Raw genomic sequence first — 27,207 nt, 5'->3', positions numbered from 1 at the left:
CATGAACACCCCCGCAACCCCCCTTGTGGGTGGAATTTCGTAAAATCCGTTCTTAGCTGACCTCTACTTGGCAAAAGGAATATTCCTGCCAAATGTCAAGTCTCTAGGTCTTATAGTTCCAGAGATATCGTGATGAGTGACTATCTATATAGATCTATAGAAAGTCTCCTATATATATATAGATATATTTTGAAAACCAATTAAGTAATTTATAAAATTTATTAACAAACAAAACCACGCAAAAAATATTATTTAACAAGCGTAATTTAAAGGTACTAACACACATATGCATATAGTACACTTATTATTATGTACTTTTAGTCCAAGCTCCCAGGATAGTAACTATTTATACATCAAAAAGTGTTGAAAATGATAGTAAAAACTGTTAGGTCGAATAATGAAATTTTTTGTTATAATTTATAAAAACATACATTGATGAATGGTTTTATGAATTAATTATGAAATCTAAATTCAAAAAAATTAATTATGAAGTTACAGAATTAGTTTACCAGGGGTAAAAATTTTAGACTACGGTAGCAAATTAAATAATAAGCTTGTAAAACTAGAAATTAACACAAAAATTTAACTATCTATCGGCTTTCATTTACACCTACATATTTTCAAGTGTTTTATACCATATTTGTTACTGCTATGAGAGCTTAGACTATTTTTATTCTTGTTAAATTCGTTTATTATAAACTTTATATTATTAAATTACTAACTGCACTATCCTATTAATTGACTGCCCACATTAAAATTTACTAATTGCTTTTGTTTAAATGATGTAAATTAAGAGTTTTACTTTTTAATTCGTCTTTATGAATTTAAAAAAATTTAAAAATAATTCATTAAGAACTAATTTTACATTTATCTATAAATATATAGGAGACTTTCTATAGATATAGATAGTCACTCATCACGATATCTCTGGAACTATAAGACCTAGAGACTTGAAATTTGACAGGAATATTCCTTTTGCCAAGTAGAGGTCAGCTAAGAACGGATTTTACGAAATTCCACCCACAAGGGGGGTTGCGGGGGGTGTTCATGAATAAAAAATTCATATTTTTCAATTATGGCTTTTAATTGTTCAAAAATTGGTCAGAATGTTTTAAATTACATTTAGAAATTTTTTTAACCTTCGGAGGGTAGAAAGGTGTAGCGAGAAAGTGGGAAGGAAATATCGAATATTTACAAATATACCTAAGTGGGGTATCAAATAAAAGAGCATGACGTGTACATTACAAAACTGTTATCCAACGCAAGGAAATGTGGAGGGAGGGGTGCAAGTGGGGATGTTGCCCAGCAAAGCGGGTAGTTCCCAGCTAGTTAAGAGATAAAATTAAAAATTCTCCTCGATGTCTAGATCAATTTTTTTTGTATAATGAATACGTATTTCGATTACAAAGTTGTCATTATTATTTTGAATTATCTGATCGCAGGATTTATAATACTCTTATATTCTTTCCAGCTCTGTTCTAAGCCTGTTACTTGTTATTAGCGCTGCCAAATTTTTTAAAGCAAATTCAAACTATAAAACCTTCAAAAAACAAAAATCGGATCCTCTAACAACGGACGGTTGTTAAACTTCGTGTTAGATTTAAACTTGATACAAACAAAATATTTTCACGATCAGTCAGTCACTTATATCACAAAAAACGCATTAAAACATGAAAAACTTGTTACATTTGAAGGTTTTTTTTATTGGTAATTTGATATTATCATGCCAATAATATTTCCCTTTTAGAAATTCAATGGCTAATTATTTATAATGATCTTGGACAATATGCAAACTATTGGTGTATTAGTATTTATATTTACATGACCATTTAAATAAATCAAGAGAATACTTCATCGAGTTAAAATGCGATGCATATCAAAAACTTAATATATTTACCATACACTCATTTCGAAATAATACCAAGTGTTCAATTATTTCCTTAGATCAAAAAGAAAATTTTGAAATCTCATAAGGAATAAATTGTGATTTAAACGGTTTTTTGAAGGTTTCATAGATTATTTACGGTAAGAAATGCATGGCGTCTATTACAATGCTGATATGGTATTAGGGCAGTAATATAATATTGCCGTAAGATACATAGCTATGGCTTTATTTACAATACTGTATTGTAAATAATGCCATAGGTATGTATCTCAACGACAATATACCATACCAGCATTGTAATAAACGCCATGTATTTCTTACCGTGCACACGGTAAGAAAAAAGTATTGCGTTCAAGCCTGTACTTACATACATTGATCTTTCAATAAAATTTTTAAATATATTCAATTGATATCCATACAGGAAATTAAAAAAAAAAATCCATTTATCCCCGTTTACTAAAACTTTTGCCCGCTCAAAAGTTATACAACAAAACGTCGTGTAAAATAGTGAGTCACTCCCTATTCCAAATTTTTATGAGGCTACGGGAAACTTAACAGAGTATTCGAAAACAAGGCAATCAATTAGCTTTTAATTTTTGTTTTGTTTATTATGCCATTTTGTAACTTATTAAATTTTGGGGCTATTTTGAGGCACAATAAGAAGAACACCTTGTATTTTATGTACATATAGATTGATACAAGATCCCATATAAGTGTATATATTATTACTTGTGTTTTTTAACATGTCTACATAAATTGTGTGCACTACGAAGTTTTTCAATGTTTAAGATAAGACAGATACTTAAAATGGTAAGATTAATATGTGAATCTATCTATGTTCTTTTCAAAAATGACGTAAACATAAATTTTTTAACATTTTTAGTAAAACCACCAACATTTTAATTTTCTGCGAATTACTACCATTATATCAAGAGAAAATATCTCATTCCTTCGAGAAAATTACCATTAAAATTTAAATAAATGCAAGTTTAACTTAAGCAATAGAAGAAACGCAGAAAAGTTTCACTATTATCTTTAAAGTATTGAAATTCTTATTTGTGAAAACAAACAATTGACTGAGTTAATTGTTGAAATGCCATGTAAAGACAGTTTGGAGGACGCAATCGTTTGTTTTTTGACGTCATGTAAATAAAAAAAGATATCCACTTTTAAATAGCCACACACACTAACTGATATTCCCATATTAATACATACTATCAAATTTGCACCTAATTAGCGCTCTCGTGGGTAAACAGTGATGTTTACAAAAAAATGTTTCAAACAAAAGTTGTTTATTTTTTTTTAAGGAACACTTTTTGCATTTAAACTTTTGTTCTATCTCTATTGGTTTACAAGACCAACGACCCAATTGACCTATATTGTTCATTTACGAACTCGACTTCTCTTTTTACGTCTTGAGTACGGCATAAAAATTTCATCTTAATATGTCTTTTCGTTTTTGAGTTATCGTGTTGACATACAGACGGACAGACAACCGGAAATGGACTAATTAGATGATTCTATGAACATCTATACCAAATTTTTTTTCGTAGCATCAATATTTTTAAGCGTTATACAAACTTGGGACTATACTTAATATACTATGTATATTTCATATACATATGGTATAATTAATACCTGTGCAACGTCAGGGGTGAAACCTAGAATAATAAATTGTTGCTCCAAAATACATATTTCAAAAACTTTTAAATAAAAAAAGAACAGCTTTCAATTTTCATAACTTAATTACACACAAAACTAAAAATTTTTCAAACATGATACTATAAAATCTAATTTATATTCAAATAATTCTAAAAGTCAAGATGTTAAAATGAATAGATAATTTATTTTTAGTTGAAAATAAATAACTCCAAGTTTGTCATTCGCTTTTATTCTACCGTTTAATTTAATGATAAAATGGCTCATTGGTATGTTTAAAATTATTATATACGGGGTCATAAAGTCATGACTTTTCACTTCACTTCACTTAAAATTAATTCAATTCCATGTATTTATTTAGTTGCGTAATTAAATACTTAACCAATTTAGAGAGGGGAGTATGATGCGACAAGATATACTGTTGTTTATTGAATTTATAAGAAAAAAATTAAACTCTCCGGCGGGGAATCGAACCCCGGTCTCCCGCGTGACAGGCGGGGATACTGACCACTATACTACCGAAGACTTGTTTTCAATACTGATATTATTCAGTTTTTTCAATAAGTTAACATAATAAGACTTAGTAGGACAAACATATAATTTTCTCTCAAGTTCATTTGAAATTATCGTAATTTTGAATATAAAATAATTTGACCTACTTTTTTTTATTTAGCTCATAAAAATATTATGCTATAACAATAACTTCCGTTTGCCCTTTACACAAGAAGTCATGTTCACAATCGTAAACTTTTATAACAATACATTATACCTAGTGCTTGTCATATTTATTCAAGAATAAGAAAAAAAAACACTAAAATACCAAATGTCTTCGGAAAGGGAGATATTCTTTTTGTTTAAATGCCACTTTTACTCATTAATTTTAAGATTGAGGTTATTTAATGTTTCAAATTCGTTCAAACTGGTTTAGAAATGTGGTGTTTCCGTTTTTGGACTTACCGCGTATAGGCTTTAAAATAAGCAGTGGTAAACTAAAAATTATGTATAAAATCAAAAATTGAAATTAAGGAAGAATTATGGAGGAAAATTTTCATATATTTTAGTCATGGAACGAATCGGCCTTATCAAACATGAATCACAATTTGTTTTTTAAATGTGTGTCAGTTCCGACGCACGGCTGGAGTTGGAGTGTTGTATAATGTGCTGTGTTCGTCAGGTTGTTGTCAGTTTCAAAAAACAATAGATGCTTTGTCGACAGAATACAATTATACAAGTTATATGCACGCGTTACCAAATAGTGAAAGGTGCGTAGGCTGCGCACCAAAAACGTAACAAGGCCATTCGATCACTAGATTTTATCCCTCATTTTTTTCATACCAGGCGCCTTATATGAAAATCGATTCTTAAGGAGTAAACTCCAAAAGTTTATTTTCCAATTATCTCAATACAAAGTCTTAAGTACTCATACCAGACCCCCAATAACCCCAAAAATTTGGGTTTTGTTATTTTCCGTGAAAGCACTGTTGAATAACAAGGCAGTATCACCATTAAAATCTTCGAAAACCAAACTTAAAAATTTGGTCTTTAAATGTTTATATTGTTTTACCATGGACCCAAGAGCAGCATCTTCCCATTCTGTATTCTTGCATGTCCCTCTATTTTCGTGAAAAATATCAACTCCTTTCGCAATTTTGTAGATATCTGATAAAAAATTCCAAAAGATTGAATTTGTTTCTTGCAATTAATGTATCATTTCTTTGCACTTCCACCATAGAAATTTAATGGTAAAAAGTTAACATTTTTTATTGTTTGCTTTTTTGCCAATTCTTCATAATTCAAAAGCAAAGGTATCATCAACAAATCATAGATTTAAATAGACGGACGGACTATTTGAACGATTTATGCGGATTTATAAAATTTCTTTGTCGTTAGCAAGATTGTAACAAAGATGAATAGTTATTTCACTAAAACTAATGTTAGACATAAAAATAGAATTTAAATAAAAACGATTTTAAAAGATTATCTAGAATCTTTTTTACAACTCTAAGGTGTTTATGACATTATCACACAAGTAGTTCGCAACATCATAAAATAACGTTACGAATGAAATAATCCGTAAAAAAGCACACGATTAGATATAGCAGGCATTCAGTCAGAATCGTCATAGTATTTGTGGTAGACTCCCAATAACAATATAAAAAAATGACAACAAAACTTGGAAATATTTTAAATAGACATTACATGTCTGGTAGCTTTATTATTATAATGTATCCATACATTTGTATACAAATATACTCTTATCTCTTTTTAACATGTATTAAATGTGTATATATTCAATTCTTTTTACTTAAAGTATAAAAAACTAGCAAAGCAGCAAAGAAACTACAAATAACCAGCCGTGATGATATGGTCTTTGGAGGTCAGAATCAATAAATTTCTGATTCGATCAAGTTTTGTAGTAGGCCAGTCCCTAGATCGAATCGGGACCCTGATCTGGATGGCACCAAAACCAATAGTTTTTAAAACTATTTCTTGCCCACTCTCATAATTTTCATTCACCTTTACTTACAGTCTATATTCAATTATTTTGAAAATTCTTTATTTATTCTTCTAAATCAATTACATCGCCTTCAAAGTAATTCCAATCTTCGAAACACTGGTTGTAGTCACTTTCCGGGACTGCCTTCAGTTCCGTCTTTGCTGCTGCTTGAATATCCTCTATCGTATCAAAACGGTGTACCCGGAGCGGTTTTTTGAGCTTGTTGAACAGCCAGAAGTCGCACGGCGCCAGATCAGTTGAATACGGTGGTTGCGGAACGATATGGGTGGAGTTTTTGACGAAATGATCACGAATTATGAGTGCAGTATGGGATGGTGCATTATCATGGTGTAAAAACCATGAATTGTCTTTCCACAATTCCGACCTTTTTAGGCGGATAGCGTTAGGCAAATGACGCATAACGTTCAAATAATATTTCTTGTTTACTGTTTGGTCGGGCGGAAGGAATTCATAACGCAAAACAAACGCGCGCAGTTTAAATTCAAATGTCACCTTATTTTTTGGACACAGTATTCTGTAGAAATTTTACCCGATTTGTTATTCCATTAAATCCATATATTTCAATATTATTTTCGAACTATAATCACCTCAAACCGTAATGATAACTGGTTTAACTTTTAAAATTTCGGGATGATAACAATAATTTTCTATTAGAGAGTTAATAATATTAATTTAAGAATTTGGTACGCATTTTAAAAAATATATAAAATGTATTTGAAATAAACTTCCTGTTGAAATGTAAAGAAGAGATAGTTAGCTGGAAAGACACAAAATGATATTTTATTTGGTTTAAATTTGTATTATTTTTTTGTTATTCAATGAATGAAGACTTGCAATTCATCTCTCAAATAAATGAGTATTTAATTGTGAGAAAGATTTTTTTTGGAAACAATAGTTCAAAGAAGAAGAATTTATTAAAATTTCTATAAAAAAGTAAAATTTTTTATTGTAACTCTTTCAATTTTTCTCTATACAAAATTCAATAATTCGTCTCGGAGTTTAACAAACAATTTCTATTCGGAATTTGAAACTGCCTCAATGCGGTGCTATTGAGTTGCCTCAAGTATGGCAGTATTTTCAAAATAAAGCTCGGCTTTACCAAGAAATGTGTCTCATCTAGTGGTCGCTAATATAGACTCTAAGAAAGAGATGAAAATAGTATAAATACCGCATTTTCATTGGGTCTCTCTTAGTCTGAACACATGGAAATTTCGTCAACAGCTCTTTAAAAATTTGCATCTATCCTAGCCTGAACACAGCACAATGTCGTCAAAATAAGTTCTTTAGTCGTCAAAAATTATTCCATATGATCCCAATTTATGTATATACGGAGGTTGGATAAGTGTTATGCTCGATAGATAATTTTGTTTTGTACGACCGCCCACAAAAGGATTTAAAATCTATGAACTAAATTGTTTTTTTATCTTAATCGTAAAATGGTGTAAATTTCAAAAAATCATAAAATGCATACTTTTGGAATTTACATATTTGTTGACTAAAGTGGTTTTTGACTGAATCAGATAAAATTGTATAGAATTATTAAACAACAAATTTTGAAGGCTATCAACAATTCTCTTAAAATAAATGCAAATGAAAGTTCTAATAATAGTGATTATTGCAAGTGAGAAGGACTGATTAAATAATTTTATCATATATTATCGGAAATTTTGCTCTTAGAGAAAGTAAAATTTGATGCAGCTATCTTGTAGAAAGTGAAATTTATTCGAATGGCTGTTTTGTTTTTGTGTGTACCGTCATTTACCACTGTTTAAGCGCCAGGGCAATTTTGGATAAAAGGCTTGGTTTTTTATAAGTTGGGCTAAATATAAATCAACTCTGAAAATTTCACAGGAGAGGGGGAGTTCTCTTATTATTTAAATAAATAAATGACTTCAAAAGTAGCCATATTTAACATTGGTAAAATTTTTCGATATCTAGAGTATTTTCCAAAATATCGTAAATTGAAAATTTTGTTTGATTATTTAGCTTTCGATATTCCGAAAAAGAATTTTATTCTTATTTTTCGTCTACATTAATGAAGTTATAACAAATTTCATCATCAATGTTGAAAATAAGGTACAAATTATTTCATCCACAAATCGAAAACTTGCAGTAGCGCTCGTACTACCTTAATTTTATTTTTTTTCGAAAGTTACAAAAAAAATTTTTATTAATTTGTAATGTAACTTTACAATTGAAAATGGTTTTTCTGAACTGTAAATTCAAACGCCAGTGACGTCAGCATATCGGTTTAGTAACGTTTAGTATAAAATAACATGCAAAATGATAAATAGCTTGTCTCTCAACTTGTTTTTACAATATTATAACATAATTTTACTTGGAAACAACTCGAAAAATTATTCTTTCATCGCCATCGTCAAACGGTTGCGAAATATATGAATTTGTGGCAAAAAAAATTAATGCATCTTCTCTATTTTCTTCGTTTTAGAAGTATACTGTCAATCGAAAGTATGAAAGCTTATGAGATTTTTGCGAAATCAGTCACGATTTTATCTTACGGTCTATTCTTATGAATGTAGATACAAACGAAGTCCCAAAAACTAACATAATGAAATGTGGTACCTAATTTTACAGTTAATAAAAAAAAAGATAAAATTAACTGCGAATCTGTCTATCTAATCATAAAACAGTAATTATAAAAACAATAATTGTAAGATGAAAAAAACTGAAATTTATTACATACTATTAATAAAAGATAAACCTGTCATTAAACATAACAAAAAAGAAAGCGGAAACGGATTTACGATCAAAAACGACTTTATATTATCGCATATCATTATAATTCAATATGAATGATGAGCACAGAAGCGATCGTATGTGTATATCTTGCTCGATTCGAAGTGTTATGTTGTTTATATTTTATACCGGCGAACGTCGAGCGAATAACATTACACACACTATACCACATGGTTGATATTTTAAGTTCATTCACTGTTGTGTTTTTAATCAGACTATCTATCTATACTGTGCTTCTTGCTTGTTGTTCGTTTTGAAATCGAAATGCATAGAACCGAGACCGGCCAGACAAACACCCGACGTTTATAATCCATCTACCATATTATTCTTCAAAATCATCTTCTTTCTTCATTGATGGTAATAAGTGGATTAATTATTATATTAAAAGTTCAATTTTAATACTCTTTTTTGTTTTTTTTCAGTAATTAAATTGTCATTAAGGATGTACGAGCCAGGGCATTTGCGGAAAAAACTCTTGCTTTTTTATTTTATATGAAGTTGTATGTACTGAGTCTAAATCAATTCTGAAAATTTTAGATGAGGAAAGGGGGGGGGGCGGGGTTGACTAAATTATGTTCCATTAAGCTTCAATAGAAATAACTTCAGTGTCTCGTAAATCCAGTTCCTTTATTCCCATGCGGCACTGAGAACCACGCGTTTTAACAGATTGATCGTCGTGGGTAAAAAATTGTCTTCGCTTACATATTTTAAATTTAATTCGAACGATTAAAAAAGGACCACGCGAATAAAAAAGGGACTCGGCTGGCTGAAACAAGTTCTCCGCGGGTTAACGATCGTGAAGATCATGAACATATCTCCATGTATAGAGTATAAATTTTGCATCTATAGTTTAGATTCTATACCTTTACCAATAAGATACCGTTGTTGTTGGACATCCGCAAAAAATCTCGTTAAATATCCACAGAAAAAAAAGATTTATTGTCTTGAGATGAGAAAAATCTTCTTGCGCCAGAAGTTTTTTTTTTTTCATTTTTTCCTAAACTAAACTTTAAAGTTTCACAAATGATAAATTTAAAACTTTGCCATTTTTTAAGCAGTCGATATAGTGTTTCCAAAATTTAAATAAATATTTGAAATACATTACAATTTGAGCAACTGTTTCATCCAAAACGTAATAAGCTTGGAATCCGTGACAGTAAAACTGCACTAACAAGGATTTCGAAATTTCGCATATGAATCAATGCTATTTAACGATAAGTACAATATGGACTAGGTGTGCCAGGGATTATCCTGGCAGAAATATTTTTATATTTTTAATTATTACAAGTATTTTGCACTTTCATGGAAATTAATTTGTAAGAGACCATTTTCTTGTAAATTTTATCTATTTTAAAATCGCGTACCAAGGCAACATTATAATATTTAAAATTGTGAAAGTACGTAAAATAATTTTATACTCATGAATCTTGTAATTATAAAAAGCTTTATTTACAAAAAAATAAATAAAAAAATTTTTTTTATTTCATCTTTGTAGAATTACTTAATTGACATCAACTTGGTCCAGCTTGGATAACAAAAACTATTACTAGAGTGTTACCTTTACAACACTTGTTGAACACTTACTTAATTGATCAAACCGTTATTTCATACAGATATATTGTAAGTTCGTCTAACCATGCCACGCACGCTATAGTTAAAACAAGATAGAGAAGATTTCAATCTGACTCGAGCTAATAAAATAAATAGTTGTACACCTGTGCTGATTATATTATTTAAGTTGCAAATATCAAGTTTTTTAAAGTTTGTAAGTTGTATCTAACCATTAAAACAGCTAAATTGAATGAAAAATAACAAATTCAATCTATTATAAAACCTAGTCAAGTTAGTTTACTTTTTCTTGGTTAAATAACAGTTTTCCTGAATGTAATTCGATTGATTTACGCTAAAGCATAAAACTTCTAAAAACTTCCGATCTAAAATCAAGAGCATATTTAATAATATGTCCTATATTTATTTGACCAAAATAGTATCGCAGAAGTTTAGGATGCTAAAAAAAATTCTTATTCATAGTTTTTTAATAAAACGTTAATTCTGTTTATATGAAATTCCTATTCACATGAACTCAAAGATCAATTTCTGTTCATATTTTTGCATTTCAATTACAATGTGGCCATCATTAGTATGAATTGGATAAGCGTAATTATACTCTCCAGGGGAGGTAGGGATATATGTTAACTTTCATAAAGATGTTTATCTTGTCCATCTTTTAAATTATTTGTGAGAAGTCAAAATTACTTTCATCTTTGCCTTCATTGTTGCGTCCTAAACTATTAAAAACCAATCATGAATTGGTCAGGTGATATTTATAGATAAATCATCGATGATCAGGTCAGTTTTTAGCCCCCGAACTAAAAAAAAGGATGTTATGAGTTTCACCGCTATGTATGTGTGTCTGTCTGTCTGTCTGTGGCATCGTAGCGCCTAAACGGAAGAACCGATTTTGATTCTTTTGGTTTCGTTTGAAAGATAATTTAATGGAGAGTGTCCTTAGCTATGTTTCAAGTGCAATCTTATTATTCCTTACCCGAAAAACTAAAAAATTTGTTCAGTTTGGAAAAGACTGTAAGGGAAAAGGTAATTTAATGGAAATAATTCTTAGATATATTTCAAGTACGAGTTAAGGGATCCGTACCCCAAAAATTTGTGGGAGGTTTTTTATATTTTGTAAATTTTACTTGTTCTTAGGCCAATAAAGTTCAAATCGGTGGCTTTTGACAGCTAAAACTAGTGCATTTTTTTATACGATTATGATTTACTGACCAATTTTGTGTACTATTAAAAATAATTAATAAAAAATTAATTTGTTGATGTACAATATTTCGTAAAACTCTTCTAATCTTATACGAATAAACACAACCAAACCCATAAATTTTTTATCACACATGATAACCATGAAAGTTAATAAATAGAGAAAAGAGCAGTATTTACGGTCACAATAAATTTCATTTACTGACTTTTATGAAAAAAAGTGTGAAATATTTTTGTTTGTTCGAATATATATTTTTTAAAACATGTAAACTATTAACAATGTTTCTATAAATATATTATAAACTTTTAAAAATGTGTGTACGAATTGTGTTTGAAATTTTTGAGATTTACACCTCACAATTAGGTGATAAATACTCATAGAGTTTTGGCTTGTTTCCACTAACTGCTTTTGTTCATTGAAGTATTTTTTTCTATGAGGATTTTCGTCTCAAAATCAAATAGTCACAAAGTCTTATATTTAATTCTACTAGCAAAAGTTTTTACAACAAGTTTCTTTCCAAAGCATTTTATTATTACGAAGCTTTTATGATGAGAAATAGTTCGGCAACCTTAAAATTACTTCCAAACGTTTCAAGAAAAAAAAAATGAAATTTTTATGAGCTCAAGATGACTATAAAATCTCTCGCGGGAAGCAAAGTTCATTTTTTTTGATGCCACATTTGAAAGAGTTTTTCAAAAACAAATACAACGAATTTTGAAAAATTTGCAACAACTTTTTCCGCTGACTTTCAATTATTTAACAGTTGCCAGTTTTAATAGTTTTTTTGTTACATTAACCTTAACAAAACGCCCGAAAAGAGAGGGTTTTAAGTCAATCGTAGATTAACCATGCGTAAGTGGACATTGGTGATTAAATCATTATCTTAACACATTGATTTCTTTATGAGTTAAGCCCCGTAATGTTGAATATGTTTCCGAATTGACTCACTAGCTGGGAATCTGAGAGAAGTGTACGGGAGGGTGACAACGATTCAACGTCGAGCATTGCAACAAATTGTCAATAAGTGATAGTTTTCAATTCTATACTACTTGTCAAAAAAAAAATAGATGAAGAAGATTGTTTTTCTTATTAATTGTAAAATTTTGTTTTTTTTGGAGATTCGTTGTGTGCATAGTCATGGTAGGGACAATAAAATCGATGCCAGCGCTTCCAGTGAAAAAGCGCGTTTTGGCGTTAAAGGAGGCTATTATGACTAATTTGCAATTCTTTACATGTAAATGTTATAGTGAATGTCAAATTAAAATTATTGAAAAACGCTTAATTAATTAAACTTAATGCATAAAAAATTGTGAAAATAAAAAATCAAATTGCACAAATATTATTTTTCAAATGTAAATTATCATAATTATTTATTTAAATTTGTTAGACAATAATATTAAATTTTCAATGTAAGTCATAAATGCAATCCATACAATTATATATTCATACAATTTTATAATTAAAGTAGTGTATCGTTACCATGGAAATGCCTCCAATAAAACTCACGCACGGTGCGAATAGGTCTTTTTAAGTCGTACAACGGCAGTATACATACCTAATTTTAAAAGATAATGAACGAGAGACAAATAAAATAAAAATAGTAGGTCATTACATTTTTTTTTTTTGTTAAAACCCTGATAATGTCTTTCGGCTAACATTTGACGTCTATAATAATATATTTTTTCGTAAAATAAATGGTTTTTATTGCTTATCATCTTTAGTCTTTGTTTATTTTATCAAGAATATTTTTAGTTTGTCGGAGAGATAATGCTACAATATGGAGAATGGCCCTTATAAATATATATATTTAAAATATTAAAAAAATAAATAAATTATTTTAAATTAAATATTTAAGTTAAACACTTAACCCTTAACCGGAAACACGCATAGCATAGCATTATTATACAATCTATTAAAAACATTATTTCCTGTATTAACGAATCATATATAACACAGAAATCTGTTTTCTATTACATCGTAAAGAGAGGAATGTGTGTATTATTTATTATAAAATAAATTGATTATTTTAATCGAAAATTATCGATGGTGAGATTTGTTATACTCACTAAAAATATACGCACGACGCACCTTAATCGTTTATATTCGATGTACAAGCATCAACAGAGATAGATAAAAATAATTAACAAAATAAACACTTTTAAGATTTTTGTTTTTATACCATGCATATCTATCTTATATATATAGGAGACTTTCTATAGATATAGATAGATAGTCACTCATCACGATATCTCTGGAACTATAAGACCCAGAGACTTGAAATTTGGCAGGAATATTCCTTTTGCCAAGTAGAGGTCAGCTAAGAACGGATTTTACGAAATTCCACCCACAAGGGGGGTTGCGGGGGTGTTCATGAATAAAAAATTCATATTTTTCAATTATGGCTTTTAATAGTTCAAAACTTGGTCAGAATGTTTTAAATTACATTTAGAAGATTTTTTTAACCTTCGGAGGGTAGAAAGGTGTAGCGAGAAAGTGGGAAGGAATTATCGAATATTTACAAATATACTTAAGTGGGATATCAAATAAAAGAGCATGACGTGTACATTACAAAACTGTTATCCAACGCAAGGAAATGTGGAGGGAGAGGTGCAAGTGGGGATGTTGCCCAGCAAAGCGGGTATATTTTACGCCACGCAAAGCGGGCGGGAAACAGCTAGTAAATATATAGGAGACTTTCTATAGATATAGATAGTCACTCATCACGATATCTCTGGAACTATAAGACCTAGAGACTTGAAATTTGGCAGGAATATTCCTTTTGCCAAGTAGAGGTCAGCTAAGAACGGATTTTACGAAATTCCACCCACAAAGGGGGTTGCGGGGGTGTTCATGAATAAAAAATTCATATTTTTCAATTATGGCTTTTAATAGTTCAAAACTTGGTCAGAATGTTTTAAATTACATTTAGAAATTTTTTTAACCTTCGAAGGGTAGAAAGGTGTAGCGAGAAAGTGGGAAGGAAATATCGAATATTTACAAATATACCTAAGTGGGGTATCAAATAAAAGAGCATGACGCGTACATTACAAAACTGTTATCCAACGCAAGGAAATGTGGAGGGAGGGGTGCAAGTGGGGATGTTGCCCAGCAAAGCGGGTAGTTCCCAGCTAGTATGTAATATGCAAGGTATACTAAGTTTAGTCCCAAGTTTGTAACGCTTAAAAATATTGATGCTATGAAAAAAATTTTTACAGCGTATTCAGGACGTAAAAAGTGAGTTGGAGTTCGTAAATAATCAACATAGGTCAATTGGGTCTTGGGCCCGTAGGACCCATCTTGTAAACCGTTAGAGATAGAACAAAAGTTTAAATGTAAAAAATGTTCCTTATCAAAAAATAAAAAACTTGGATTTAAAACATTTTTTCGTAAATATCACTGTTTACCCGTGAGGGCGCAAATTAGGCGTAAATTGTATAGTATGTATTACATGGGAATATCAGCTATACTAATTATGTATGTGTGACATGTATGTATGTGTAATGTGATAGAGTAATCAACACTGTTTATGCATGGTATTCAACAATTAACTCAGTTAATTGTTTGTTTTCACTTGTTATATATATTTCTGGAAAAATCAGTCATTCAACCACGAGATAACAAATAAATTCTAGGAATTTTCCTTTTTATCTTGTTTGCGTCGAGTAATATTAGCTTTTACGTGTAGAAAATTTCTGATTTAGGATATTCAAATCATTCTTTGAGCAAGGCTATTTTAAGGCATTTTTCGTTAGGAAAAAGTGCTAAAATAACTTATTACTAAGCTTTTGACGGCTATCCTATCTTGGCCGTAATAGATAACCGCACAGTACAGCTATACAAGAATCGTGTTTTTTAACTCCGAACCAAAAGGAAGGGTGTTATAAGTTTGATAGCTATGTGTATCTGTGTGTCTGTCTGTTGTATCGTAGCGCCTAAGCGGATGAATCGATTTGGATTTTTTGTGTTTCGTTTGAAAGGTAATTTGATGGGGGAGAGTTCTTAGCTATGTTTCTAGTGCGAGTTTAGGGTTTCGTACCCGGAACAACTAAAAAATGGGCGATGATCCTCAAAATCGGTTCAGTTTGGAGAAGACTCTAAGGAAAAAGGTAACTTAATGGAAAGTGTTCTTAAATACGTTTCAAGTGCGAGTTTAGGGTTCCGTACCCGAGAAATTATTCGGGGGTCTTTAAATTTTGTAAATTTCACTCGTTTCTAACACTATATTATTTGTTCTCTACCATACAAGCGTCTTACTTAAGTGACTATGCAAGTAATAAAAATCGCCCCATTGTGAATCGACCTTGTGCTCTGTATCCCGAATTGAAGTTTTTTTTCTGAATTTGAATAATTAAAGATGTCGCTATAAATCAGTGTTCAACCATAATAAAAATTAATTAAACAAAAAAATTGTTCAATTGCCATGAGATAAAGTTTTTTCTAACACTTTACAGGAAATTCGATACACACACACAGGCTACCGCTTTTTTGATATAGTCACATGTATAATAAACCCTTATTGAACCTTTACAATTAAACTAGTTTATGTAATCTGGGCATTAGTTATCATAGGAATGTGTGACACTCTTGGTTAACAATTATTTATTAAACTATATAGGAAAGAATTTTATAACAATTTGATGCGGGTAAGCGGATGAAAGATTCAAAAAAACAATACAATTTATATGATCATTAAAAAATATTAAGTCATTTATAATTGTTTACATAATAAACATTGTTTTAGATTCCAGCTCCGTTTATATTGTTTTAGTTTTTTTTTTTTTAGTCATATTTTCTCCGAAAATATAGACTTATGCCCTGTATCGAAGATCAACGGTGGTAGGAAGTGTGTTATAAATACCCAGGACACAATTTTTGCGATTTTGAAAGTCTAATTTTTTTTTTCTTGATCCTCTAGCCAAAATTAATGTCTTTCCGTTCGCATTTCACTACGGAAAGTACGATTTTTGTGGCTTGGTAGCATAGAGCAACACTTTAGCAAGCCACAAAATCCACTCTTATATCAAATGCGGCTGGAAATGCCGCACTTTTGGCTAAGGAACCAAGAAAATACATTCCACAGCCGGAATATTGAATTCTTTTAAATTTAAATGGGCTCAAATTCGGTATGTAGAGTTCGATGTAGCGGGTGATCGTTTCAGTAATTTAGATAGGATTCCCAAGGTAAAACCCATTGTTTTTGACATTTTTATGACCACGCATATCTTTTCGGTCTCTTCAAATTGAGCTATAATTGTTGAGGAAATTGAGTATATAGGTTATGGGTTAGTGTGAAGGCCTAAGGGTACGTGTTTTTTGGCAGTATCAACTTATCAACCCCCCTCGGCCATTTTTATACCACAAATTCTTTCTGTTTCGCTGTCTTAATAGCTTTGTACACCTCTATAAGTTCTCCAAACCGAGCTAGAGGGTAAATTAAGTTAATGTTCAGTATGTGCTTTTTGGCAACTTCTGCTCCCTTTTTTAAATTACGAAATCTTCACGGTTTTTTAAAGCTTTTTCCACATCCGCCATCTCCCCAAGTTGCGATAAAAAGTTGGAAATTTAGTAAGGATAAGTTAAATTAATGTCAAGCATGTATCATTTGGGGATGTCAACGTCTCAACTCTTTTTCTGCTTTTTTATATCGAAATACGATGCTTTTTGTCTATATTTATTTCTGTTAAAAAGCAATATGAAGCATTCAATCACGAGAAAATATGACTTTAGTCATGAAGTTCTTCTGCTCACGATTTTTTTTAGCTTTTAATGTACGTCATCCAAAAGAACTTTTGTATTCTAATTTTAAAACATATGTTTACCAGACCGTACACAGTAAGTGTGATTCATATGATAATAGTGGAATTCAATTTAATAATAAAATGTTGCTTCATGACCTTTTGTCAATTTATAGGAATTTTACTTTTTATTATGACTTAATTTTTATATTAATAAAATTTCAGGTATAAGAAATTTTCAAGGTAACGTAGAATTTACTCTTGTTTCTCATTTAAAGGAAATGCAGATAGACGTCTCAATTTAAAATATTTGTGAATATATATTGTGCAGATCATATTCTATATACTTAGAAAATTCTATTTTCAGAATTCAAAATAAAGGATCTATTATTCAACGAAAAAGAGCTAAGATTACTACTACCCCAGAGTTTGCAAAATCGCTGAACACAATTATATGGCGTCTATACATGGTATTTCAATAATTAACTCAGTCAATTGTTTGTTTTCACTTGTTATTTATTGTTTTTAATGAAATTAATGCAAAAATAACATAAACAAAAGATGTGTTTTTAAAGCAATTCCCACACACGATTTCAAGTGCTATATAAATTTACATTATTAATCGTAGAAAGAAAGTATTTTGTGTTTAATTTCTAACAAATACAATTCTACTCATTAGTAAAATGATATTTAGTAAAAATAATATTTATGAATCTAATTATGATTAATGATTTTTTTTTAATTTTGTCTAAACACGAAAAGATAAAGAAACATTGAAAATATATGCACAAAATGTGATTCAGAACATAAAATTTTAGCCATTTCATCAAGTCTTCGGTAGTATAGTGGTCAGTATCCCCGCCTGTCACGCGGGAGATCGGGGTTCGATTCTCCGCCGGAGAGGTATATTTTAGTTTTTAAACTAAAAATTTAATTTTGTTACTGATGAATGTTTTACACAATTATTTTAAATTTTTTAGGAAATAATAGTTATTGTATATTTAAATTTTTTGTTAATGTAGAAAATTGTTTCTGAGTCATTTATTTTAAGACATTTAAGAAAGCCTTAATAACGTTTTAAAAGGTTTATCGTTAAAAATAATTCCCGCCAGATTATTCCCGTTGTTATGTATTTTCAATTTTTATGAATCTATCAAACGAATATTTTTTCTTATGGATGACGTTTACAGTTGATTCGATTTATTTCGAAGTAGAACTTTGTTTCTTGCTATATGGGGAATTGAGTATCCGATATCTCGTGTTTTAAAAAAATAAAATTATATTCCAAAATTATCCACATAGAAACTCTAAGAGGGTATAACATGTCGAAAAAGCTCTGGGGACTGATAAATTTTCACTATATTCATAGAGGGTTAGTTTGACATTCATGGAGATTATAGTTAAAACTTGGTCAATGACCAGCAAACTATTTTTGTTAATTTCAATAAGTACATTAAGAAATTACATAATTCACACCCTAATTGTAAATAATGTTGTCGTGTCGCAAGCGTAACACTTATTGCACAGATTGGTTCAAAAAATTGATGTCGTGTAGATATCAAAGATCGATACCAGAAAAATGCATTTGAATATGGAAATTAAAAAAGTATCTGTCATAATATCCATCTTCCCTTTGTGAGAATTTGTCGACTAAAATAAAGTATGTAATAAAATTACTTTCAAAATTCTCTGACAAACAAATATTGGGTGATTGAAAGCAGTTTGGAATTGACGAAATAACATATCTACTAACATTATAGAGGGAAAAATTTTTTTGTTTTTAATAGATAAATTCAAAAACTGCTAGCCTGTAGCCTTTGCTTTTAAAGTTGAAATTGTCCAGCGAAGCAGCCAAGTAGCTGTTAGTTAGTAAATATAAGAGTTTTTCAAGAGAGAAAATTCAGCCTATACAATAGACTTGTTCACTAAATTTTTTTTATCACTTCAGGTGAAGAATTCTCACTGTACGGGCATAAAAGTGAAGTTGGTTTTGGAAAATATTTAGAAGTACACAAAATGTGAACGTTTAAAATTCCTAATTAAACAAAGAGAAAAGATATAGGTTAGTGACGTCATTGTGCAATGTCACTAAAGAGATACATATAAAACTTTGTTTTGCTAAAAGGAGATGGACAACAATCTTTGAATATCTTATTCGATTTTTATTCAATTTTAATTCCACTTTCAAATTTTGTCATGATATCAAAAAGCCTAGTTTTACATTTTTATGTATAATATTGCAAATTCGACGTCAGGCTACTACCGTATTCAATTTTTGATACCATAACCAAATCTATTTGGCTGAATAGGAATTGTCTTAAACACAAATTTTAGTGCACAGGTACCACTTTTAGTGCATAAACAGTAAACACTTACAAATAATAAAACTTTTTACCCTATTACAATCGTAGAAATAACTGAAGTGCATTTATATCCAATAAACTCCAAAGGTCATGCAAATTGACAAATGTGAATTCATTCTCTGGAATTATTTTCAGAACAAATTGTATACAAGAAACAAATGTGAAAATCAAAGAAAAGAGATTATCTCCATCTTCGTATTCTCAAAGTATGGCGTCCCATTTTTTAGACACACTGTATAATTCATTACCCTTATGTGATGTGTGTACCTATTTTTTTGAAAGAGTTCAATCTACACAAACACGCTAATGATGGGCGGGAACTATAAGATCACAGTAATAATGTTTTGTTATTGTCTATGCTGTACGGATGAGATGATGATGTCAACTTTAAAATAGATAAATAGAACTAGATTGAATGACTTACGCAAGTCGTAAATATATTACAACGGTATACGTATTGTATGTATGTATGTATGTATCTATGTATGTATGTTTGTTTGTCCATCTATCAGCTGTTTTAAAACTATTATGAATAGGATGTGAATTTTTTCATCTTCAATTGGGTGTGATTGTTTTTAATTCAATTAATTTATCATCAAGTTTTATTTTAAGTTTCAGATTCATTCATTTGTTTTTATTATATAAATATTCTAGCCTTTGATATTGGTATTTTTGAACTTTAGTACCTGAGCAACCAAACTTTGCTGCCGTAAGTAAAGTTTGAATCAAGTTAAAAATGTTTCGTAATAACGTTTTCTATACATTTTGTTTAAAAGATAATAAAATTACTTAAAACAAATAATTGACTGAGTTAATTGTTCAAATACATGCATAGACAGTGTTGATTACTCTACCACATTACACACACATACATGTCACACATACATAACTGATACAGTGATGTTTACGAAAAAATGTTTACGAATTGGACTAATTAGATGATTTTATGAACACCTATACCAAAAGCTTTGTGCGTAGCATAAATATTTTTAAGCGTTACAAACTTGGGAAAAACTTAGCATACCTTGCATATTACATATATGCATGGTATAATAAATTTATATAAAAATTTGAATATCAATTACAGGAAGTACACAGTATTTATCAATAAAAAAAATTAATATTTAATACCATAATTATCAATAAATTAACACACAAGTTTTGACTTGATAATAATTTTAAAAGCCTACATGCAATGATTACATATGCATTTCATTTCTTGCCAAAGGTCATTAGTGATAACTTTTGACATTATTTAGTAATCTATTTTTTTTTTACGTAACATTAAGATAATTAAAAACTAATGTAAGGACTATAAATAATACTATATTTTAAATATGACGATATTTTAAATTTTTTGTTTATTTTGTATAAGTTATCAACTTTTAACATGAAAATATTTTATGCTGACGTGCACCTTAAGAAGTATACAATATTTGATGACTAATAACTAATTCAAAAATAAAAATTCGTATCGCAAGGCCTGCGTTAGCTAAACGTATTTCCTCAGAATCAAAGTAAATTGTGCTTTGTTTTGACGCTTAGGCGTTGCAGTTTTTCTGTGAGCAAACAATTTTGAAAAAGGCTATTTTTAACCTCCGGCTAACAAATAAGGGTGTTAAAAGTTTAACGTATCTAAGTATCTGTGAGTATGTCTGTGATTATGATTTGTTTGTTTGTTTGAAAATTTATTTGATCGGGAATGTTTGTAAATATGTTTTACAGTTCCGTACCCGATAAAAACTAAAAAAAAGATGATGATCTTCAAATGGTTGAGCAGACATAGCTGAGAATACTCTCGATCAAATTACGTTTCAAACAAACCAAATCAAAGTCTGTTCATCCGTTTCAATTCAATTTTAAATAATGGAAACAATAAGCAAAAAAAGTAAATAAGAAATAATAAAAGTACGAAATACAAAAGTTTCTTTTTCGTACATATGCTCGTTTAGTGAAAGTTGTAACCCGGTGTGCGATGCAATAATGGAAACCATCTGCAAGAAGTATAACAATTTGAAATAAAATGTTTAGATGAAAAATAATTTCCTCTGTATTTGTATAATAAAAATATTTTAATTGATTTACATTTTTGACAGATGTACAAATAAATGAATATATCAAATTTTTACCACTCATACCTCCAATATTGAATCATTCAATGAATTCCCTTATTACTTTAAAAATATTTATTTTTTATATACAGATGGATGTTTATAAAATGTTATTAAAAATAATTTCCTGGTTTTATTGACTGTAATTTAACAATAAAATAATCAGCTGCTCCTGCTCTCAATAAATATTACAAATTTCATAAATTTTTATTTATTACAAATATAATTACTAATAATTTAAATAAATAAAATTAGTTAATTAAAATATTAAGGTAGTATACTCATGTTAATCGGAGATAAACATATTTTTATATCAATATCATGCATACCACTAAATATTAAAAACTTTTATACCATGTATATATGAAATATACATAGTATATTAACTTAAGTACCAAGTTTGTAACGCTTAAAAATATTGATGCTACGAAAAAAATTTCAAGTGAAGAAATTTCAATAAATTGCACGTTTTATATAAAAACATATGACTATTTTTCGATTGTTTACATGTAATTGATATAATAAATTTCAAATAAAAATTATTTAATTAAACTTTCTGCATTAGAAATATATGAAAATAAGACACGAAATTGCATAAATAATATTTTTTAAATGTAAATTAACATAATACTTTATTGTTTTTAGAAAATAGATTTATATATCCATCCATAATATTATATTAATAAAGTAGTGTGTCATTACCATGGGAACTCCTGAAATTAAACTCATGCACGGTGCGAATAAAAAACATACTATCCATTTTTCAGTGTGTTACAGTTTTGGTACGGAATACTTTTTGTAATTACGTTCCATAAATTTTTTATTACACAAAAACCGTGTATAATTATAATTACCAATCATATGATTACTTGAAGGGTTATCGAGATAGGGTTATTATTACTTGACATTTTATTGTTTAACAAATATTTTTTAGGTCAGGTGTATCTTTTTTATAAGTTCACCTGCCTCTTGTAAATTGTTTTAAAGTTATTTGACGACTTTCAACTTAAATATTAAACATTCTTAATTTTTTTTTTTTTTTTGAGAATGTCTTAAATAGATTTTGAAATGAAATTTTTGAGATGCAGATTGGGAAAGTAGCACAAATACTGCACGCGTTGAAAGGGGTTTCGAGCTTAAATATTTTGAACTTTTTTCTTGACCCGTAACAGAAAGATTTTTTAACTTATAGTAACATTTGAAATTAAATTTAAAAAGGATTATGGACGTAAAACTGCATTTTTGCAAAATAATTGTGTTCATAAATTAGATTCAGTATGTTAACGAGACTTTCTGGCAGTATTTATCATTACTGATCAATGTGCTTGGATTAATTTTAGAACATGCACCGGATTTAGCCAGCGCAAGGCGCGTTTCAAATTTAATCTGCGGAAACCATAGAAAATTCTAATTCCATAAAGAATTCGTTTTTAGTACTCTTGAATCTACCGTCGTTCTTTGTCGTATATGATATACCTTTACAAAACACTTGTGATATTTTTAGCCGAAAAAAAAATTCACCACTATTTTTTAACCTTTTAATGGGTAATCCGCTACTGTTACAAACGCACCCAATATCTGCTATAGTTCAAATGCAGATTTCTTTTTGATTTTTGTTATTTTTAATATTTTTCCATTGTTAGGCGAACAATAGTATTTTCCAATTTTTTTGTAGTAATTAATTACAATAAAATTTTTTGAATAGGTTTGAGGTTTACGCAGAAAAATTTTTCTTTATAAACTTTTCCTAGAATTAATTTTATATAGTCAAGTAGCTCGGAGTTTTATTGTGCGACACATGCTTTTTTTAAATTTAAACCAGTCCTGTTATCATAAAAACAGTCATTATGAAAATAAAACAATCATTTATGAATAATAAATATTTATTTATAATTTTTTAAAGTATTGTTTTATTTTAATAATATTTTTATTTGAGAACTGATTCATAAATAAATAATTATTTATATAAAGATATAAAGAACAAATCCTGTTGAAAAATTAACCATACTCTTATTTGAGCACAATAAAATTTTAAAGAACAAAACTTTCTATGGGTTTAAAACTACCATATAGGTCAAACATAAATAAATAGTCAATTATTAGGAAAATCATTTTACCAGTCGACAATCGCTAACTTAGAATATTAAAATAAATAACAGGTTCAAACCTGGTTTCAGCAGGTGTTGAATAAATAGAAGGTTATTGGCAAATTATAGTAATTTGCAAAATAATTTCAAATGAATGAAGGAACTGAATTTCGTTGTTACAGTTTTAAATTCTGCCAAGCCCCAACCTTTTACCTTACAACCGGTGTGAAATTCAAATTTGCATTAATTTTAGAGACTTTTAAACTATTTTCTTAACTGACCATTAATATTCCCAATATTGATATAAGTACTAAGAAAATGTTGGCTCGCTTTTGAGATACGATCCAATCCAAACTTTCGAAAATCATAATCCAAAGTTTCATCACCATATTTCCTGGTGAGTCTCTCATTGAAAAAGTTACTAATAATGTAAAGCAGTCAATATGGCGGTCATAAGGAGGCTGTAATCTTCTATAGTATGGCTGACTGGTCCATTAAAAGAATAGGATATGTTTTATTAGACAGACATCCATACATTTTATCAGTATTGTTATCAATTACTATGGTTTATTATTATATAGCTATTTATTGAACGCCTGCTAATTATTCAATTTAAACCTGTTATTGTAGTTATTTTTAAGCCACCCGTTTCCGCATGACTAAATGATTTTCAAAATGCTTATTGAATTACTTTTAAACACATTACACTTTGGACTTTCATGGAAATATTATTTGCGATGAGACATCGATAGTTAATTAAACAAAGACATTAATAAGTTTTGAAGATAAAAAAATTGAATATTAAAATACCTTGTTTAAATAGTTTAGATATTAATTTAAACAAAGGAATGCATTCAAAGTATGATTGTCTTCAACATTAAATAGCATTAATAAATTTTTTGAAGATTTATTTAGGTCATTCATACTAAAAGTGTAAGTGATTTGTGACACGCAAGTGTATCGGTCTATTAATAAATATGCAGACCTAATATCTAAATTTTTAGCATATTTTAAGATTAACAAGTAAAAACAAACAATTGACTGAATTAATTGTTGAAATACCATGTATAGAGTACTCTGTCGCATTACACATATATACATGCCACACATACATAACCGATATTCTCATATCATACGTTCATACGTACTATACAAAATGCGCATATTTTGCGCTCTCACGGGTAAACAATGATGATTAAGAAAAAATTTTTTGTAAACAATTTTTGTTTAAAACAAAAGTTGTTTATTTTTTTATAAGGAATATTCTTTATATTTAAACTTTTGTTCTATCTATAACGGTTTACAAGATGGGTCCTACGCACTCAAGACCCAAGTGACCTATGTTGCTCATTTACGAACTCGACCTCACTTTTTACGTCCTTAGCACGCTATAAAAATTTCAGCTTAATATCTCTTTTCGTTTTGGACAGATAGGCAGACAGATAACAGGAAATGGACAAATTAGGTTATTTTATGACCACCTATACCAAAATTTTGTTTATGGCATCAATATTTTTAAGCGTTACAAACTTAGGACTAAACTTAGTATACCTTGGTATATTTCATAGACATGGTATAAAAACTCCCAACTAGTGTGATTTTTATAACAATTCAACATTAAGAAGGACCATGAGACAAGTCCATTCGCTTTATTTCAGTTAATCGACTATGACAAAATGAAAACTTTAAAAATATATCGCATATTTTCGTACAAATAAATATAAAAATGCAAATATTTAAAATTCTCATATTGATGTGATTATATCACGTTACAAAATATTTTCTTTTACTTAAATTTAAAATTGTTATTTTTAGCATTATATTTATTATATGCAAAAGATTGCACAATCATTTAAAAATATATTGCCAATAAAAAATAATAAATTTAATCGTTGGGAATTCCAAAATTTCTTTGCAGCCAAGTTCGTGGATAAAAATTCAAAAATTTTTAAGAAACAAAAAAAATATGACATTATTTCCAAATATGGCGCACATTTAGAAGCGCAAACACTGTTCAATAAAAAAGATATTTCACTCACTCCACTTATATTAAAACTAAAAAGAGTCATTTTCTTACGAAAATCGAGAATCTTTAATAAAGCTCAAATTGACAAACTGCGTCAATTTTTGTGGGTATACCCCGTTTTTCTATAATTGAAAATTTAAAGAAATATCTGTCTAAGTTGGCTAAATTTAAAACAAAACTTTCAAAAAATATTTTTTTCTTAACTCTAGCGAATTTGTGATGATATCAAGAGTTGATTTCTGAAGTCTCCTGATCAATTCTGGAAAGGTTGCAGCCTGATGAGGAGGAAATATGACCTTGGTCCTCTACTACTCGCGAGCTTTCTTTTGTCTCCACTATATTTTGTTTCTACTATTCTCCAATTACTAGATATTCTTATGATAACGAAAATCATTAATGCATCGCAGAGTAATTTGGTATTCTCGTAATACTTTTACGATACGCCCATTATATGCATTAATACACTATTTTTACTTTTACTCTTACAAAATAAGTATACTTATCATTCGATCCATAAATTTTCATTTCAATTTAGAACGCTAATTGGTTAAATAAATTACTCTTCAGCAATACATTATATAATTTTAAACAGAGAAAATATCCCATTATATACAAAATAATAGAATGATTATACGTTTTGACGGTTTAATATTTCTTTAAAAGTGAGGGTGGTATATTAACAACAAATTTTAGTATTATTTTTAAACATTTTTTTTCCTCTCTACTCCATAAACCCATAAATCCATTCACGAAACCCTTATAAATTATACCTATCACTATGTTATAGACACTAATACAAACAAACTGTATTGATGTGCATGTATTATGTACGTAATAACAACACAATCAAACTACAGCTGTTCTAACTTTTAAAAAAAAGAGTACGATTATACGTCGATATATTCATATATTCCCTTTCCTTGTTTTGTTATCCTTTGTTGAGCACAAAAAAAGAACTAAAAATAAATAAAATTGCCAAGAATAATAAAACGAGATGTTAGATTATTTACGTAAACTATAGAAATAATAGTTTTTATAGACGAATATATAACAGCGATTGTACTCCACAGCAGGCATGGGCAAACGTGACTTAGAGAAGTCCCTCAGACTTCTGTAACCTAAATACGACTAAGACAGTGACAACAAAAAATAAGAGAGACAACATTTTTGTTCTATCTATCTCATTACTATTAGAGAAACTGAGATAGGTAGAAGAGTCGTATACCCGTCTCGCTTCCTCCTCTGTGAGCATTGCGGACTTGGATAAAGAGACACATAATAAAGTTTATGGCACAC

The 27,207-nt window shown here is 29.2% G+C and overlaps 1 protein-coding gene and 1 non-coding gene across 2 annotated transcripts in view; one reads left to right on the top strand and one right to left on the bottom strand.

The window, feature by feature from the left end:
- LOC123294595 (E3 ubiquitin-protein ligase MYCBP2) overlaps positions 1-27,207 on the top strand; it is a 205,373-nt gene that overhangs the window by 147,229 nt on the left and 30,937 nt on the right. The gene's annotated exons all lie outside the window — the stretch shown is intronic.
- Trnad-guc lies at positions 3,998-4,069 on the bottom strand. Its single transcript has one exon. It is a non-coding gene; the product is annotated as a tRNA-Asp (tRNA).

The sequence above is a fragment of the Chrysoperla carnea genome, chromosome 3 (genome assembly GCF_905475395.1).
Source record: "Chrysoperla carnea chromosome 3, inChrCarn1.1, whole genome shotgun sequence".
In the NCBI taxonomy this organism is placed as follows: domain Eukaryota; kingdom Metazoa; phylum Arthropoda; class Insecta; order Neuroptera; family Chrysopidae; genus Chrysoperla; species Chrysoperla carnea.
Note: the sequence above shows the minus strand (reverse complement) of the source record. Positions and strands in the feature narration are given on the sequence as shown.